The sequence below is a fragment of the Ambystoma mexicanum genome, chromosome 4q, assembly GCF_040938575.1.
Source record: "Ambystoma mexicanum isolate Mex_15411 chromosome 4q, UKY_AmexF1_1, whole genome shotgun sequence".
Lineage (NCBI taxonomy): Eukaryota > Metazoa > Chordata > Amphibia > Caudata > Ambystomatidae > Ambystoma > Ambystoma mexicanum.
In genome coordinates, this window is record NC_090928.1 from 399,427,165 (window position 1) to 399,444,549 (window position 17,385).

The window sequence follows — 17,385 nt, forward strand, 5'->3', positions numbered from 1 at the left end:
AGCATAGGACAGATGTGCTCGGTCATTGAAGGCATGTGCAGAACGGCAGAGGGGGGTTGAATGTACAAGGGTAAATATCTCCCTCATACTCACCTGATCATAGATAGGAGGCCAAGGTAAGTAACTCTGTGGCGCCAAGCTGTTTCTTTTAGTCCTGCACGCTGCACCCTCATTTGGTTAAACTAAAATGCACTGTGGTTTTGCACTTGGTTAATGCCAAATGGACGTAGCAGCACCAAATAGGCTGGAAATGAGCTCTATCAGCCTGCAATCCACGAACTTCCACCGGCTCCAATTTTCACTTTCTCTGCTCTATCCCAGTTCGGCTATAGCCGCCTTACAGACAAAGATGCAGAACAATTAAAAAACAATAGGGCACCTCACCTGCCTGTGCATGTGTCTGAGTCTCTCTCAGGCAGGGCTACCACCAATGGCGGCAGGCTGCAGCTAGTGCAGGGTGGGCCACAGATGGTCCAGAAGAAGAAGCAGAACATTTGCCCGAGCCTCACGAGCGCACATGCAGTGCTAATGCTTAGGTGTGGGCTGAGGTCCTGCACGTGGCACAGTACGACGCTGATGCCCACACCTGACCCAAACCTCACAGTGCCTGCTGCGCTGCCTGCTGCTGTAGACAGTGCTGAGTGTGCCACCTTCAAATAGTCAAGACAGCTCGATAGAGAGAATAATATATATATATATATATGTATACAACAAAATGTACACCTGGTTATTGCCATTGGCGGCATTTGCCGCTCTAATGATTTCACACTATAGGCAAGCGCCTAACCTTGCCTAGTGGTAGCACTGCCCCTGGATGAATCCTGCTCAGAATGGACAACTTTCCTACAGTGATAACTTTTCAATTGGTACATCACAGAGTTAAAGGGTACCAGACCGAGAATCCTGCATAAGCGAACAAGGAGTTCCACAATTTCTTCCTATATGGTCATCCCAGTACAGTTCTGGGCAATGAAATAGGGGACCGGAGGTCTAGGTGCCTAAGAGATCTCAGTAACTGCATTTGGATCCCAGGTTGTTTCATGCATTGATGAAGGTTTGTCACCCTTACATTTCAATGGCCAGCCACACTGGCTTTTCAACTGGACACTAGATCAATTTCTCTGCTGTGACTAACATTTTCTTTTACAAGTCAGGCCCAAAGTGTAGGCTGTTTTGCTGTTGTCTAAAATTGCAGGCCAGTAGAGCAAGCTCAGAGAGAAAGATGGAGAGAGAGAGAGAGAGAGAGAGAGAGAGAGAGAGAGAGAGAGAGCGATAGTGGTTGAGGCTCTTTCTGTTATCTCTCTATTATAAATTGCAACCGTGGTTTCTAGTTCTGCTGGAATGTGCACTATATTTTCTGATCCATTTTCTACACATTCCATTTCTGCTTCTGAATCCTACTGATGATATCCATCCTAACATGGGACAGGCTGCTAGGACTTGAGCCTGGAGGGATTCAGGGCTTGGGATGAATACCCAGCCTTTCACAATCAGCTGCTGAGCTCATATGAGGTTCATGGGCTCCCATGACATGGATTTGGAATGGGATCTCAATCGCTTTCCATCATCATTGGAAGTCTAGGAGAATGGCTCCTCCATCAGCAGACAAACCCTCGATCTGCGGTCAACTAAAGGGCAAGCGTTTACAGCGGTCCCCAGCTCCACGCTTGCCATCTCAGTGTAATATTAATTATTTACTTAGGTTGTTTGAGAAGTGACCAGACATAATTCAATATTAAGCTGTATTGAGTAACCTTATTACTCTCCATGGCTAATTTATATTAAATGAATCTGAGAAGTTAGAGGAAGATCGATTTGCATTAGTACATGTAACAAGACCATGAGTAAGGCGATGTTTTAGCACCTGTTGGCCTCCAATCCTAAGCTTTTCATGGTGCATTTTTAAAATGAGAATAAATAAGCAACTACAGATAAAAGTCTTGTGAATAATGATCAGCTGCTTTTTCTGAGAGAAAACGTATAAGGTGGCACCGTCCTTTGCAAGCTCTCAAACAGGTTATTTCAAATATTGTCTCACCTGGATGCCGAAGGGGTGTTTTAATTGTCAGGAAGAGTTGTGCCACAGGAGGGGCATCATTGCTAGTTGAAGGTCACTAGCAGAAGAATTAAACAGACGTTCACATTGTATGTCCTCACATCACAGAAAAAAGGTGGAGTCTAAGAAAGGGATGGACAATACTGGAAGGCAATGGAATTGCACATTCACATTTTATATAAGATCACACTACACTTGCTTCCTGAGTTTTCTGGGAAATGTAGTTCATCTGTGTTTTATGTTTTGCTGCTGAAAGTTAGCAAGCTAAGTGGTGCATCATTTTTGTCTCTACTTTAAATAGATCAAGGACTTTACCTTCTCAAACAAGTAGGTGAAATATGCATTATTTGTGTATGCAATATTTTACAGATCTCTGTTCAGAATGCTGATACTATTGTAAATGTCTTTAGAATGTTAGGTATCTTCACAACCATTCTCTTGCAAAAAAGAAAGCAGTTTAAATATAACATTAAAGTCAGTGGTGGCTTCGCCATAATGGTCGATGGGGCGTCAACCCTCCCATTGTCCATTGTGGAGGGTTCAAAGCCAGCCAAGGAAACGTGCTCCAAAGCACTCCTGGGCTAGCTTTAAATTTCAAAAGGAAACCTGTTTTCCCTTTGACAATTTAAGTTCCCCAGCATGTATGCTCAATGGAACATGCAAGCCCAAGGAGGTTTGCTTCCCCAGCCTTGCAGAGCCCATTGGGGATGCAAGTTTGGGAATTGTCAGCCAAAATGTGCCTATGGGCACTCCAGTAGCTCTGCGCACATTTAGGCCTCTTTGGGCGGCATTCAGGAAATACTCCGATCTTCCGTACATGCCCTCAGGAACCAAGAAGGTCTCTGCTTTCGAGATCTTCCTGATTCCTGTTACTGCTTCACAGGAGCCAGAGAGCCTCCATGGAAGATGACATTGGGATTGAGGCAGCAGGTAAGAAAAAAGTGTTTTTGTGTATGTGTGTATGCATATATGTATATTTGTATTCATGTATGTATGTGTGTGTATCTGCGTGAGTGAATGAGAGTATCTATTGAAAGTGTGCATGTGTGTGTGCTGAAGACCGAGCCTGCCTCTGATTTCGCATGGGGAAGAGAAGGTGTCCCTGCCTTCCTGACACACAATCAGCCTCTGGCCCTGTGCTCCCATTCCTCTCCTCCCCACCCCACCCCCAATTTCTATATACCCCTCCAACCTCAAATCCCTGTCCCCCTTACCTTGTATTCCCTTGTCCATTGCCTATGCTGTGACCACTCTGTGTTCCCGGAACATATCTGTTGCAGCAATGGACGCTATGGAAAGGGAGCAGGAACTACGTGTAGTTCTCTTCTTCGTAATCCATGTTGGTCATCTTGGTTTGTAGCTTTTTAAGTTGAAAAGCACCAACCGTAACATTTCTCAACTTTAAAAAAAAAAAAATATTAGCATCCTGGTAAACATGCAGGGATACTAATAGCAAAATAAACCCCCGGGTGTTTTTTTTTTTTACTGGGAGAGGTAATACCCGGGTTGCTAACTGGTCTCTGCAATACCTGGCTCAGTAAATTGTATGATATGATATGTCATTTAAAATGCACCTGTGCACAAGTGTTTCTAGGTGCGACAAGACAAAGGAGGGAAGACAGAGGGAGGACAAGAGAAACTATCTTACTCGACTTGTGCCATTCAGATCGAGCATGTGCGACAAAGTAAAGTGCCGGGGGAAGGGAGGAGGGGGAAGTACCAGGGCGAGGGAAGGGGGAAGTGCAATCAGGGCAGCATTGCTCTGAGTAAGTGCAGCCAGGGCAGCACCGCTCTGGGTAAGTGCAAAGAGGTAGGGGATTCTGGGTTACAGTTACAGCCCCTAAGGGCGCGATAGGCCCGGAGGCAGTGCAGGGGAGACTGCTCATGGAGGAGCCTGGTACCCAGTAAGACTCTGAGTGTAGCCAAGCAACCATGCGGCACAGCAGACAGGTAGGATAGCAGGGGAGAGAGAGGGAGAGAGTAAGCAGAGGATAAATGGAAGGTTTTAGCTGCTTCTGGAACTTCAGGTGGTCTGGCTCAAGTTTCAGAGTGGCAGGGAGGCCATTAAAGAGGGAGGCACTTGCAGAGGAGAGAGTTCTCCACTCACTCTCTGCCTGGAGAAGCATCTGACCCTCAGAGAGTTTGGGATAGCTGAGCGAAGGGCTTGAGATGGAAGTAATTTTGGAAGAGAGATTTGGATGTATTGTGGTTCCCAGCCCCAGAAAGCCTTGTGGACAATGCAGAGGATCTTGAATTGGATCCTTCTAGCCACTGGTAACTAGTGGAGAGATTTCAGGGCTGGTGAGATATGGTTCTGGGCTTGAGGCCAAGGACAAGTCTTGCAGTTCTGTTGTGGAGTAGTTGTTTAGGGCGTAGAGTAGAGGAAAGCAGATTGAGAAATAGGCTTTTGCAGCAGTCCAGCCTAGAGAGAACCAGTGCTCTGGAGACAGTGAGCTTCTGTAGGAAAGTGAGAAAAGGAAGAATAACTCTGAAGAGCTTCCGCTGGCAGTGGGCCTTCTTGGCAAGGTCCGTGATGTGAGGAGAGAAGGAGAGAGTGAGGTCGAAGATGACACCAAAGTTTTTAACACAAAACAAACACTGGACATTGCCGACCAGTAGCCCAAAGCTGCACTCCCAAAGGGATGAAATCCCTGATGTAATTTTATAAGCAGGTGAGGTTTATAAGCCCCTAAAATGGGCCGATTAACCCAAGTAGTTGGTGGTGTTAGGGTGTTTTTAAAGGCAAAAATATTTATGCTTTTGCTTTCATTTCGAAGTCATAGTAAATAAAACATATCCATGCTTACATATGCCTGTCCACCTTTTGGAATGTAGTAAAGGAAGAAACCAAACTGACTAGCGACAGGTTAAAACAGGTAAAGAACAGTGTTTATATATCACAGTCAATTGAAACCACACTGCTAAGCACACAGTGCGGGGTGTAAATTATAGCAAACAATCTACAATATAGTGTTTCAGACAACAATAACACACTTGAGCTGAGATAACGCTCAAATATACCTAAAGGAATATACAATAGTTGTGTCACAATTCCATCATTGAACATAATTCTTGTTTTTGTTCTGAGCAATGTAATACATTTATGCTCAAACAGTCATCAACATAGAAAAACATTCCTAAGTGGTGGTTGGTGCCAACGCTTTTCGGATTGTACTAATCCATCTTCAGGGAAGGATGTGTTAAGCTTTCACAATATGTTCAAGATGATTTCTCCATGTTAGTCCTAAGAGTAATAAGAATAACATAATTAGATCTCTATTAGTGGTTAAGGGGTAGTTCAGGTTAAAGTATAGTAAAAGCATCCACTAACCTTAGTGGTGGAGTAAACGGACTCATTGGTTTTTGTCAGGTCTGGAGAATATCTCCTAGAAGCCGGACAGCAATCTGGTGGGTAGAGATTCCCCCTAGGGTATCTGTAATTAGAGGGAACCCGGGTCAGAAAAAAATTCTGGACAACATACTAGGCATATACTAAAAATCATTGTGTCAGGGCTCCCATGCATCTCAAGCAGGCACCCGTGGTCAGGAAAGCGAAGGACCATGTTGGGTCCCATTTACTGTGCAAGAGGGGGGGCACCTGATAGTTTTTTTGAACTGTGGTGCCCCTCCTCTTGCTACTTAGTTCCCTTTTTAACTCCCTGCCAATCACACAGTGACCCATATTTGTTACACGGCACTTAGGAGTTTATGGGTGCTTCTCAGGAATTCCATTTCAACACCTGCAGCCCATAACCCTTGCAGTGGACAGAAGAAACAAAAAAGAGACTTTGGAGCAATTAACAAGCATTAACATATGCACTAGGAATAGGGTTACTCTATTACAAAAAGAAATTCACACTTTATTGTCACACTTGAAATCGTTTTTCCTTAGCTGTCCTTGGGAAAGAAACATGGAGCGAAGCAGAAACAGTTTGCCTATTATAGTACATCCCTGGACTGGTTGTACCAGGCTGCCCACATGCCTTAGATCAGAGGCATCAAATGCTCCTGCACTACAACAATGTAAATACATAATATTAGGATCAGAGTTGGAGGTAGCTGTTCCACATGCCATTTCAGCACTATTGATGAAAACAAAAACACAACATCTGTCCATCTCATGAACAAACATAAGGACATGGTGCCTTAATCTAAATTCCATCATGTTGCTACCCACTCTCCTTGATGTTTAATGATATGAATGTGAGCCATATGACTGAGTTGCCATCACTAACATACTCCTTCAACCTAGACATGACTCGTTTTACACTCCATTACAAAATGCAGGCTTGATATGCTTTGTTGATGCATCTTGTACCAGGGACGAGAAAGGTCATCTTACAGCCAGATATACAATTTGTTTAAGCCAGAAAGTGGTAGACTACCCAATGTGTGTTCAGCACGTAAAAGAGAACTAGTTGCATTGGCAGGTGTATGTGTGCTTGCAGAACAGCAGCCCATCAACTTATACTTAGACTTCGCTATGCATTTGGTGGTACACCAGATTTTTTCCAGCTGTGGATGAAAAGAGGCTTCCTTACAACCTCAAGTTCCCCAATAAAAGAACAGCCATTAGCAGAACATTTAGATGCCATTATGTGGCTTAGTCAGTTATCCCACATGAAGCGCTCTGAACACCAATATTTTAATGACAAGATTACTCATGGGGAGGCAATTGTAGGTGCTGCTGCTAAAGAGGCAGTCATTTCAGACTCTGAAGGTGAACATTTCATAAGAATAAAGAATAATACACAAACTCCTCTATTGAAAACACCAGACCATCTAGTACACATTTTAGATGCAGCCCCAGAATCTGAAAAAGATTCTTGGCAAAAGAGAGATTGTCGGTTACATTCATAAACCGTTTGTTGGTAATAGGGATATGGTTTGAATGTTGAAACAGACTAGTATGCTACAGCCCCTTCACAAACCTGAAAATACATTTCACCCAGCTTTAGAAATGCAACAAGTATCACAATGTCTTTACGATAGTGGACAACTTGGTTTGATCAAGTCCTATGTCTGCTGTCACTTGTACACCATAATGTTAGTTAGAGTATGGATTAACGGATTTCATACCATGATTTGTGGGAATTGTGAGCATAATACATGATACAGGCACCTGTTTTACAGAATATCTGGTCACAGAACTCTGCACGGAATTACAAATGCAGCACAAGCTACAGCGTGAATATCACCCCCAATCTTCCAGGAGAGAGGAGAGACAGAACAGGGTTTTGAATAATTGACTAGATATGTTCTGGTCTGAGGAGCAGGTCTAACATAGCTTGGGGGGATCCATATGGTACTGTTTAGTATAAGCAGCACAACCAATATAAGAACAGGGCTACCCCCCCTCTCCATGTGTTGTTGATGGGCCATCTGGTGCACATTCCCTCATGACTACCTGCCAGAAATTCACATTAAAATTGCCACCTTATCTCTGATGTAATGTTCAATTACTGCCAGAACCTCTTACTTACTATTACGTTTGTACTCACAGGTACGAGAGTTGCTGCCCGAAGGACCTGAAGAGCCATGGCACTCCATCAAGCCTGGGGATTTTGTTTTGGTAGCACTACCGGCACCATTTCTACCGTACCGCCATACTACGAGTTCTGCTCACGGGTACCCTTGCAGCAACCAGGTCTGACCTGGTGGCCATACCGGCACCTTGGAGCAGAACAGAACTGTAGCACCGGTACCGTTATCAACAGTACCGGTGCTACCACCTTCCCCATTCCCATTCAGCTTTATGGGGCCGAATGAGGATGGGGAGTCCCTTATTGCCGGCACCCACAAATGGGTAATTACCGGGTCTCCTGACCTCGGCATGACCCGCTAATTGCCCCTTCGCGGGTGCCAGTAAAATCTGGCAGCAGCCGTGCCTTTGTTATAGGCACGGCTACCGCCAGACCCGTAATGAGGCCCACAGTCTCAAAAGTATTCATTTTAAAACCTTTATTTACGAAGGATCCAGAGTTGGTGGAATGCCTTACTGGCCCTAACTCTAAAGAGAAGGTTCCCTTAACTGATATTTCTAATGTCCATCGTTGTCTAATAGTCCAAAATAAATGTCTGTCTGTGTCTAAACCTATGCTCGCCCTCCTACTTTACAAACATGTGATAGGAAGTCTTTTGAAAAGGTAAAATAGTGGTTCAACAAAAATGGCAAAACCAAAGTTGGTTTTATGTGGTCCTCTCACCAGGTGCAATTTGGTCAATATCACAAAGGTGGGTTCACTCAACAGGGCTGTTCGTAAGACCTTCCGCACAGGGCCCTTTCAGTGATTTTCAATACCTTCAGTGTGTTCGCATTGCTTGGGGTTCCCTTCCCTAAGCTTCAATTTGTTCACTTTACTTTTCTCCATAGATCTCTCAGGGTTCCCTTCCCCAAGATCGGGTGTCTTCCAGCTTTCAACACAAAACACAAAGTCTACTTTCCTCAATAGTCCTCTCACGGTTCCCTTCCCCAAGATCAGGCCTCTTCCGGCTTTCAAAACACAAAGCCAATTTCCTCAAAAGGCCTCTCATGCTTCCCTTTCCTAAGCCCAGGCCTCGCCAGCTTTTCAACACAAAAAACAAATATGTCACAGTCCCTCTTTCGTTTTCGTGGACGCCCATCCTCAAGCTTAGGCCCCACTAGTTTTAAATACCAATTCAGCTGGTCCAGATGTGACTTTTCCTTATACATTCTTTCTTACATGCCATCCTCTCATGGGGTAGAAACAGAGGCTTTAGAAAACGCTAGGCTCTTTGCTTTAATCAGCGCACCCCCTCTGACCCTTTGCCCCTCTCTTTGGTTCTATGTATTACTTTCCCTTTGTCATGCACACTTGCACTTTTTTATTTCTCCTCTTTGTTGTGCCCTTTGCACGCTTCTTCAGCTTTCTGTGCACTCCTTCAATTGTTTCTTTCTTTCCAGATCGCTCACACCCTTGTTACACTGTCTTTTCCTTTCATGCCTCTTCCACCTTTTTTATAGGTTCTGGTCCCCTTTCTACTTGCATCACATAATTGCGTTTATTCCATTCTTTATTTCACACATGCGCGTCTCCCTGGTTTTGCACTTACACTACTACTTGTAACTTTGTAATTGTTGAAATGTTCTGTTAGCTACAATCAAACAGTCACTAAATGCGGTCCTCTTTCTTACGCGCTTCTAGTGTTACTTTGATCACACTCTTCACAACCTGGCTCTGCAATGCTTTTGGACTCAACAGGCTGACCTCTGCTCTTCAGCTCTACAACAGCTCTTCATTCCAAGGTCAGGGTCTCACCGCTTCCCCCTCGGACACTCCTGGGCTGTCTCACCAGCCCAGGGAAAAGAGCATTCACATTCACAGGTTCTGCAGAGGACCAGCACGCCTCTTGGCTCCCATACACAGACTCTTCTTGGCTCCTTGGAGACACGGCTCCCTCGCCACGATTCAGCTCTTTGAAACGGCAGCTTCTCAGTGTCTCAGCATCCTGGGCTCTGGCCTCCTGTCCTGGGCAACTCTGGCATCCCAGCTCTCGTCCCAATTCGCTCTCCTGCTTTCTCTCCTACTTGTTCATTGCACTGTGTAAGACCACACCTTCTGTAGTGAAAAGACCTGTCAAGTGAAGTCAGGTGTGAATGGTTACTATCAAATGCCTGACACTGCCTGACTCTATCAATGAACAATGTGAGTTCTTAGTAGGGTGGGTTTTCCCTTATTTTCCCTATGTTATTCCTATGGGCAATCTTTACTAATCTTAGTCGCCTCTTCCTCGTCTCAGTATTTGTTGGAAATGGGGAGGGGGAGATGGTGTGAGAAGGGACTTGACATTAACAGGCTATGTTATGACAGAGTGATTTGGAGACAAAAGGTGAGCCTCTTTGTATTAAATTACTCCCACCAATTAACCCACCTGAATATGCAAGCACATGTCTGTATAATCCTTTCCATGATATGAACTGGGGAAAGACAAAGAAGTGTTGGAATTGAGATTAGGTCTTTGTCTCACCTTACTTCCCCTTGTGGCTGAGTATATCATCACTCTGATGTTTTCTTATACAGGCATGGTCTTGATAGTATTCCCTGTGGTCTAGAGGGGTAACAGACAAATTGATATTAATATCACAGTCCCGTCTCTGTTGTGCTTGATCTTTTGATCTTTCTTCTCACCCGATCTCATATACTTAACTCTTTTCCTCCTCTTAATTGGACCATGAACATTGGGACTTGAAGACAAGAAGACACTGTTAGGGTCAAGAGTTATAAAAGGGTTTGTTCTCCCTAGCCGTCCAGGATATTTCATCTTCCCTTTTCGTGAGGGAAGGTCAAGGGTTAGGATGGGACTCTGTTGACAATATCCCATGAACAACAAGGGTGGGTAGGATGGATTGGGGCAAGGAATGGGGGATACCATGTCTTGCCTTTGGAATCCCTCCTTGCAGTCCCAGAAGACTCCTGGACAGGTGATCCTCCCTCGCTGGTCTGCCCACCGGGGTTGGGATCCAAAAGCGATGGCCCTTCCCTGGCTACCTGAGCAATGGATCCCCGGGGACTACTTGTGAGTGAGAACACCCTCAGGTTTCTCACAAATATCAGATGCAAACTATGTGGCTCCCAGGTGGCATGGATCCTTTCAGGTGTAACTCATAACCAACACTTCGATGAAAGCTCAGGAAATACATGTCACTCACTGTAAATGCAGGGTGGCACCTGAAAGTGAAGTACAGACTATGGCTACTTAGCCTGGTGGTAGGACATTTGCATCTATCAAAATTGAATTTAGGAAAATCAGACCTATGGCACTGTAGAGGCTTAATCTCAGTAATGTTGTTGCAACTCCAGAAGTTCAGAGTCGGCCTTGGTACAGCAGAAGACCTGGCATTGAGGTACTTGTGATCTTGGATGGACCTGGCAGTGTGGTGTAGATATACTACTAAGGTTTCCTTGATCACCCACAACGTTTAAAGTCCTGAAGACAATCACATAGAACAACAATATAGAATGAACAAAATGTATAATGATCATGCATGTGCATTTGGGTACACCATTGTAAACTGAAACTAATTGTATTCAAGTGGCCCTGTGCACACAGAGCCTCCATTACACCCTCCCCTCCCACTTGCAGGTAAATCTGGATAGCCACAGAAGACCTGGCTGATGACACCACATGTCAGCCTTTGAGACAAGAACTACAGCGGCGAACTTGGAACATATTAGAACCCACAATACATGCTATTGATGTGCTGAAGAACTATTTATAATGACTGACAGTTTTGTTGTATTTAAACTACACCCAGAAAAGATTTATGAGATATTAGTAATGTGTTGTACACTGCATAATAGCACTAATAGGTTGAATGTGTCCATGCCATGGATGAGGACATCCCTAGTGATATGACAGATGGACATGGTGTTCCTAGACAATATGGGGACCATATGAATGGGGTGTTGAAAAGGGAATACATTACACACAAAAGCTTCCATTGATGTGATATGTACTTCTTTATTCTAAAATATGAAACCATGCCCTTCCACTCTCCAGAAGTCACCATTTAAACCCACAAAAATATACAAATAATATGTGACAAATTCCTCTGCACGACTGTAGGGATCACTGAGAGGGTGACTCAGCAAGCTGGGTGCTGGTTACCCTCCCTTGGCCAACGTCCTTTGGCAAGGGACTGTCATTCTAAGCCTAGCAGACCCCCTTTTGAGAGAAGTGACCATAATACCCCCTCCATATAAGGGCTCAGAGTGCCCAAACCTTACAACAAAGCAGTGGGCCCAGTGTGATCCCGTGGGTCTACAAACCCACTTCCTGTAAAGTCTGTGAAGTTAGAGGACCACTTTGGGTGTGAAGGGCTGCTCCTGAATTTAATGGATTCAGGAACTCATCTGGCATTTGTGAACGGCATCGAAATAACATAAAAGGCATGAATTATACCCCTACGCCCACATACTTGGACATACCTGTGCTTAAGGATAGGTTGGAGTTGTCCTTTACTTACACAACTCCCACAGACCCTCTCAGATCATACAGAAAATCCAATATGAAGAACAGGTCCTGATATAGGGTTGATCCTGCCCATTCAGTCTCAACTGGGCGAAAGTAAGTCTGAAAACACCAACCAATCAGAGGGACCCAGTGATTAATAGACCAAGTGCACACCGTTACCTAATGACAAGCCAAGTGGGAGGGTCCAGCACAATAAACACGTCCAACCAAATTTTCAGTCCATTTTGCTTGTCTGACCAAGAGGTTTGATTGTGAGTTTGAGTGCAGCAGTCTGTGGAAAGTAGGAGCTTGAGAAATTGAGGATATTGGAGAGACTGATGAGTACAGGACAAGAACTGCCTGGTAAGAGGATTGGAGGATTTGGTGGTTGTCACATTGTAAGGCATGTGATCTGGAATGTAAGAGGTAGCTGCTGTATCAGGAGGAGGTGGTGGGGTCAGGAAGAAGGCATAGGTTACATTTCAGGGCTGTTAGCGCTGGTACGCTGCATGCAGTTCTAATGTTCTTAGAAGATGCTGGCAACAGTAAAAGGCTAGAGTGTATTACAACGGCAGGAGGTAGCAGTCTGAAGGCAGAGCGGATGACAATATCACGTGGTGATCAATCTGTTAAATAACAACAAAAGATGGTGGTGACTGTGTTGATATAGAGGAGATTAAAGCAGCAGATGTTATTAGTTAGAAGGCAAAGGCAGGCACAACACTTAAGGAGGGGATAGTCACACAGAGGGCTTCAAGTAGAGGTCTAAAGAAAGTTGTGGAGAGAGAAGACTGAAAGAGTGATATTGGACTAGTGTTATCTAGGGGAAAAATGAATGGATTTGCATATAGGTGGTCATAGGGGAGGAAAGGTGGGCAAAGAAAGAGAGAGTGAATGAGTGATGAGACGTAGAATTCAAGACATTGTTCAAAGGGGGTGGAAGAATGTGAGAGCCACAGGCAGAAGGAAGTGATAGCAGTCGGTGGAGTTGGTGGGAGTATGAAGGTGGTAAAATCAGGTAGAGGATCTGGTACAAAAACTATGGTGCAAGAGTCACAAGGGCCAAAGTAAGGGAAGCAAGGTGAAACAAAGTCCTGAGTTACGCAGAGGTCAATTTTTAGGCAATACTTTGAGAGAGCTAGAGAGACTAGGGAAGGTGGGTTAAAACCCAAACCCAGGAACATGTGGAATAGTAGAATTAACACTTGTAGTAAAAGTGTGAAAGTTACCAGGAGTAAGTGGATGAGACCTATGGGTGGAAGAAAGAGCGGAGGAGGAGGAAAAAGATACAAGGGGAAGATCAGAGAAGGTGTTACCCACCGAGCATCGGTTGGCTGATTAAGTCCATGCAAGGGCCCACACATGACCATAAAGTGAGTCACAATAATGGGTCAGAGAGATTAGCACAGGAGTGGTTAGGGAGCAGGGGAAGGATTGGAAGGTATAGGAAACCCCACAGACTTAAAGGAGCCACTTTCCATCCCTCCCTTCACCACTAAGTGAAAGCTCTTCCCAGTAACCTCTCTGTTAACCTGCAAATGTGCATCACGAGAACCCTGAGGTACAGGTCCCTGGAAAGCCTGCAGCAAAACCACTCTTTAAAAAGAAGTTTTTCACAACCCTAAACCATGCAACTCCTGGAGACCCACAAAAGGGATTTAGAGAACAACACTTTTGGACTGGCCACAATAGGGGGACATTACGGGCATGGAAAGCTCCAGAGGCCTGAGAAACTGACAATCCAATGGGAAATGGTTGGAACCTCCATGTTGGAGAGGCTGCCACTTCGGATGAGGAGAAGCTTTCACCCTGGCCAGTTCTCCTTAAAAATTAATTGTGCTCATTTGTGTAACGTAGTCTATGATAAAGTTCTTTTGTCAACTAGTATTTCAGTCTCGGCATACTTCTTGGCCGCCAGTCCAAGGGTATGTGACAGTCTTCACAGAGGCTTGGAAAAGAATGCGAGCAGGCCATACACAGATTCAAAGTTCTCCAAAGGGGCCAGGGAGATCCAACATAAAACTAAGGCTCTCCATTTGGTTGGGGAGGTTACAATGTGTTGCCATGGAATGGACAACGTCTATACAAGGTTTTCATTGGAGGCAGCACAAATCAAAATGTCTCCAAGTGGGTCAAAAAATAACTCCTCCAGGTGTCTTAAACCTGTACGACCTATAGATGTTTCCCTCCAACCTCCTCCTAATCTCTCCACCTTTCTCCTGAGTTACCTTCTCTTATCATCTCCAATCTGCTCCACTGCCACTCCGCATTGGTTTCTCATTGTCCAACTTGCTCCAGACACCTGCCACCAGTCCCAACTCCAAACACCCACAAAGAATGAATGGGACTGTATGTGTAGGTGAATGAATGAAGGATTGTTATTTCATGTGCCTAATTGCTTTATCTCTGTGTTTTTGAGACTTTTGGTGTGGACAACGCCTTTAAAGGGTTGGTCTGCCGTCTTGGATTTTCTCCCCTCCCATGAGCAGCTTCCCATGGCATTTTATGGGGACTGAGATGGTCATGGTCCAGATGTTCATGCTCAACAGGTGTTTTACAAAGAGGTGAACAAAACGATAGGATGATTTCATTGGGTGCAGTTTCCCTGCTTCTGCTGCCATGAAACACATTTGTTATTCATTGGTACAGTGTTTTCACTCTGTAAGAGCCATCAGAAAATCTGGTGTGTGCTTATGTCTATGGAGGCTCTCTAGGCGACTGCCCCCAGAAAAACTGGTGTGTCTCTGATGTGCATATGAGCTTGCTGTGGAAGCACCGTAATGAAATCTGGTGTGCCTCACTCGTTTATGTGGGATCATTGTGAAAATGCCTTACTAAAATATAAGAAACATCTGATATCTGATGGACTCTTTAGTGCGCACATGTATTAGCTTGTGCCCATCATTGATGAAAAATAATCAAGATCACGTAGTTGGTTACAATGGATCCAGCTTTCGTGGTGTGCTCCATAAAATCATAATTATTTTGAAAGAATGTTGTATTTTCCGTATTTTACATTTTATTTAAATTGATCTCACAAATATAGACACGTTTAACGACTTAACAACAATTGAATGGCCACCGACAGCACAATTGAATCCCGTGGTTCACAAAACTAACAAAGGCTGAAAAGCTTTGAACTAATTCACTGAAATGTAACACTTTTTTCATGCAAGGTACATCATATGAAAAACACATTATTGTGTTTCCTATAGGAAAGCATTATGTATTAGGGAAATACAGTAATTCTAAGACATTTTACAACATTTCTTACAAATGCTTAACACACACGATCAGGGTTAGCACTACTCATGATGTTGGAATGTATAACTATCATAACTACTGTAACAAAATGTCTCAGTTAATGATATATAATTTTGGAAAACATATCACATCAGACAACAACACTATAAGACATGGTGATCAGATATCCATAACTTAGAACCGTGGTTCTATGTTTTTGCTTTCTATGTAATAGTAATAGCCACTTTTTTTTACCGCACCACCAAAGCTTAAATGAGGCCCATAATGAATGCCTTAGATTGCACTGTGCCGTGTGAGGCCGTAGCAGTGTCGCTATACTTGAAGCCTCCCTATGATCTGTAGACTTGTAGAATTGAAGGACTTGGCCTATGTCTTCATAGGTTTTCCGCATGATCTAGCAAATACTATGAAACTGCCAGGGGATGTTGTACTTCCACATCAGTGCAAGCAATGCAGCAGTATACACATGCAACATACTCTGTTCACAGATCCCTGCATACCAATGAACATGTCGAACACATGATTGTGGCCTAGATCATGTGAATCAGGACATCTCCTTGTCCTTAAGCATTTGGCTGAATGAAGAAAATCCCAAATGCTTGGCTTCCCTTATTTGGTGCAGTCACCCCAGAAAGCCTTGTAAATGTGATGATTTATGGACAACGCTTATCAGACGGAATACTAATGATGTGCGTTTGATTATTTGTCCATATCTGCCTAGACTGCATACGAATGCATTCTAAGACTTGGGTTTCTTTGGAAAGCTGCACATTAAAGAAAACCTGCCTTTCCATTTGGAACACTTTTAGTTATTATTGTTGAGGCTTCAAATAATGAAACAAATCTAGGTTTAGACAGTGGCGACTGGTAAATGTTTTAAAATGGAGGAGCGTAAATATGTCTGAGCGACCGAGCTAGGGTGGTTCGGGGACGGGATGGAGGCGGAATTGGGGGCCGTTGAACATGTTTAAAATAATGGGTTGCTGCATTTTACAAAACTCTTTTTGGGAACATTGGGTAAAAAGCCACACAGTTGGCAATTTCTTTTGTTGGATAGCTTATGGAAAAAAAGCCAATAGATTCAAGTTACAAACAGTACACAGGAGCATTATTTACTGTCTTACATTCAAGCAATAAAGCCCAGGGGCATTACTGAGTCAGGATACTAGACCGCTTTATTCCACCGACAGGAGGGGTTTATTGCAATCAGAAACCTGAAATTTTATACCGGGGCCTCTAATCGTTTTTTTTTCAAGTTCAGTAACAGCATGTTTGCTGTTTGCCACTTGAAAAAACAACTAACCAAGATGGCTGCCAAGAACTTGGGAGAAGGGAACTACATGTATTCAGCCTCTTCCCTACCACTGGGGTTTTTAACAGGAGTCCTTACCACTCAGTTCAGGATCCGAAGGTGCACAGGGAAAAACGCTCCTTAAGTCAGCGGTGCTCCCTCAGAGCATGATAAGCCTGAGCTGTGGCTCCAAATTGTTGGAGGAACAGAGCTTACAACATGATTTTCGGCTAGTAGCAAGGACAGAGATAGCTGTATCGCCTCATGTTCACACTACCAGAAGAATCCCAAACAACCTTGTAATTAAACTTGTAAGGAAGCCCAAAGTTTTGTAGTTCACTGTGGTTTTTGTTTGCTAGCAAATGGGTTGGTATCTTTCGTGATGTGTTGGTGTTGTTACAGTAGGTTTCCAAATATTTTGATGGTGTTCTGTCACAGCAGTTCATTTTGCTTACTACTCGAACTTCTGAAGTGCAACATCTTCTGTAAAACGATTCCTCTTGGTGGGAATGTCCTGACCACAGCGCAGCAGGGACAGAAGAGAGGATACACAGCAGCAATATATTTTCCAAGTGTGAGTGTCTATGGAATTGGTGCTAAACAGGCTCCCATACTATACAGACAGGATGGGACTACCATGGTGTTTTTTGCTAGACTTTATGAAAGGTGATTTGAAAGTCAATACAACTCTTGTCTGTGTTATACTTCTTTGCTACTGGTTCACCATCCTGTAAATTCCTGCAAAAGGTAATTGGCAGCTTTATAATACAATTCCCCATGTTATTGAATTCCCTAACTC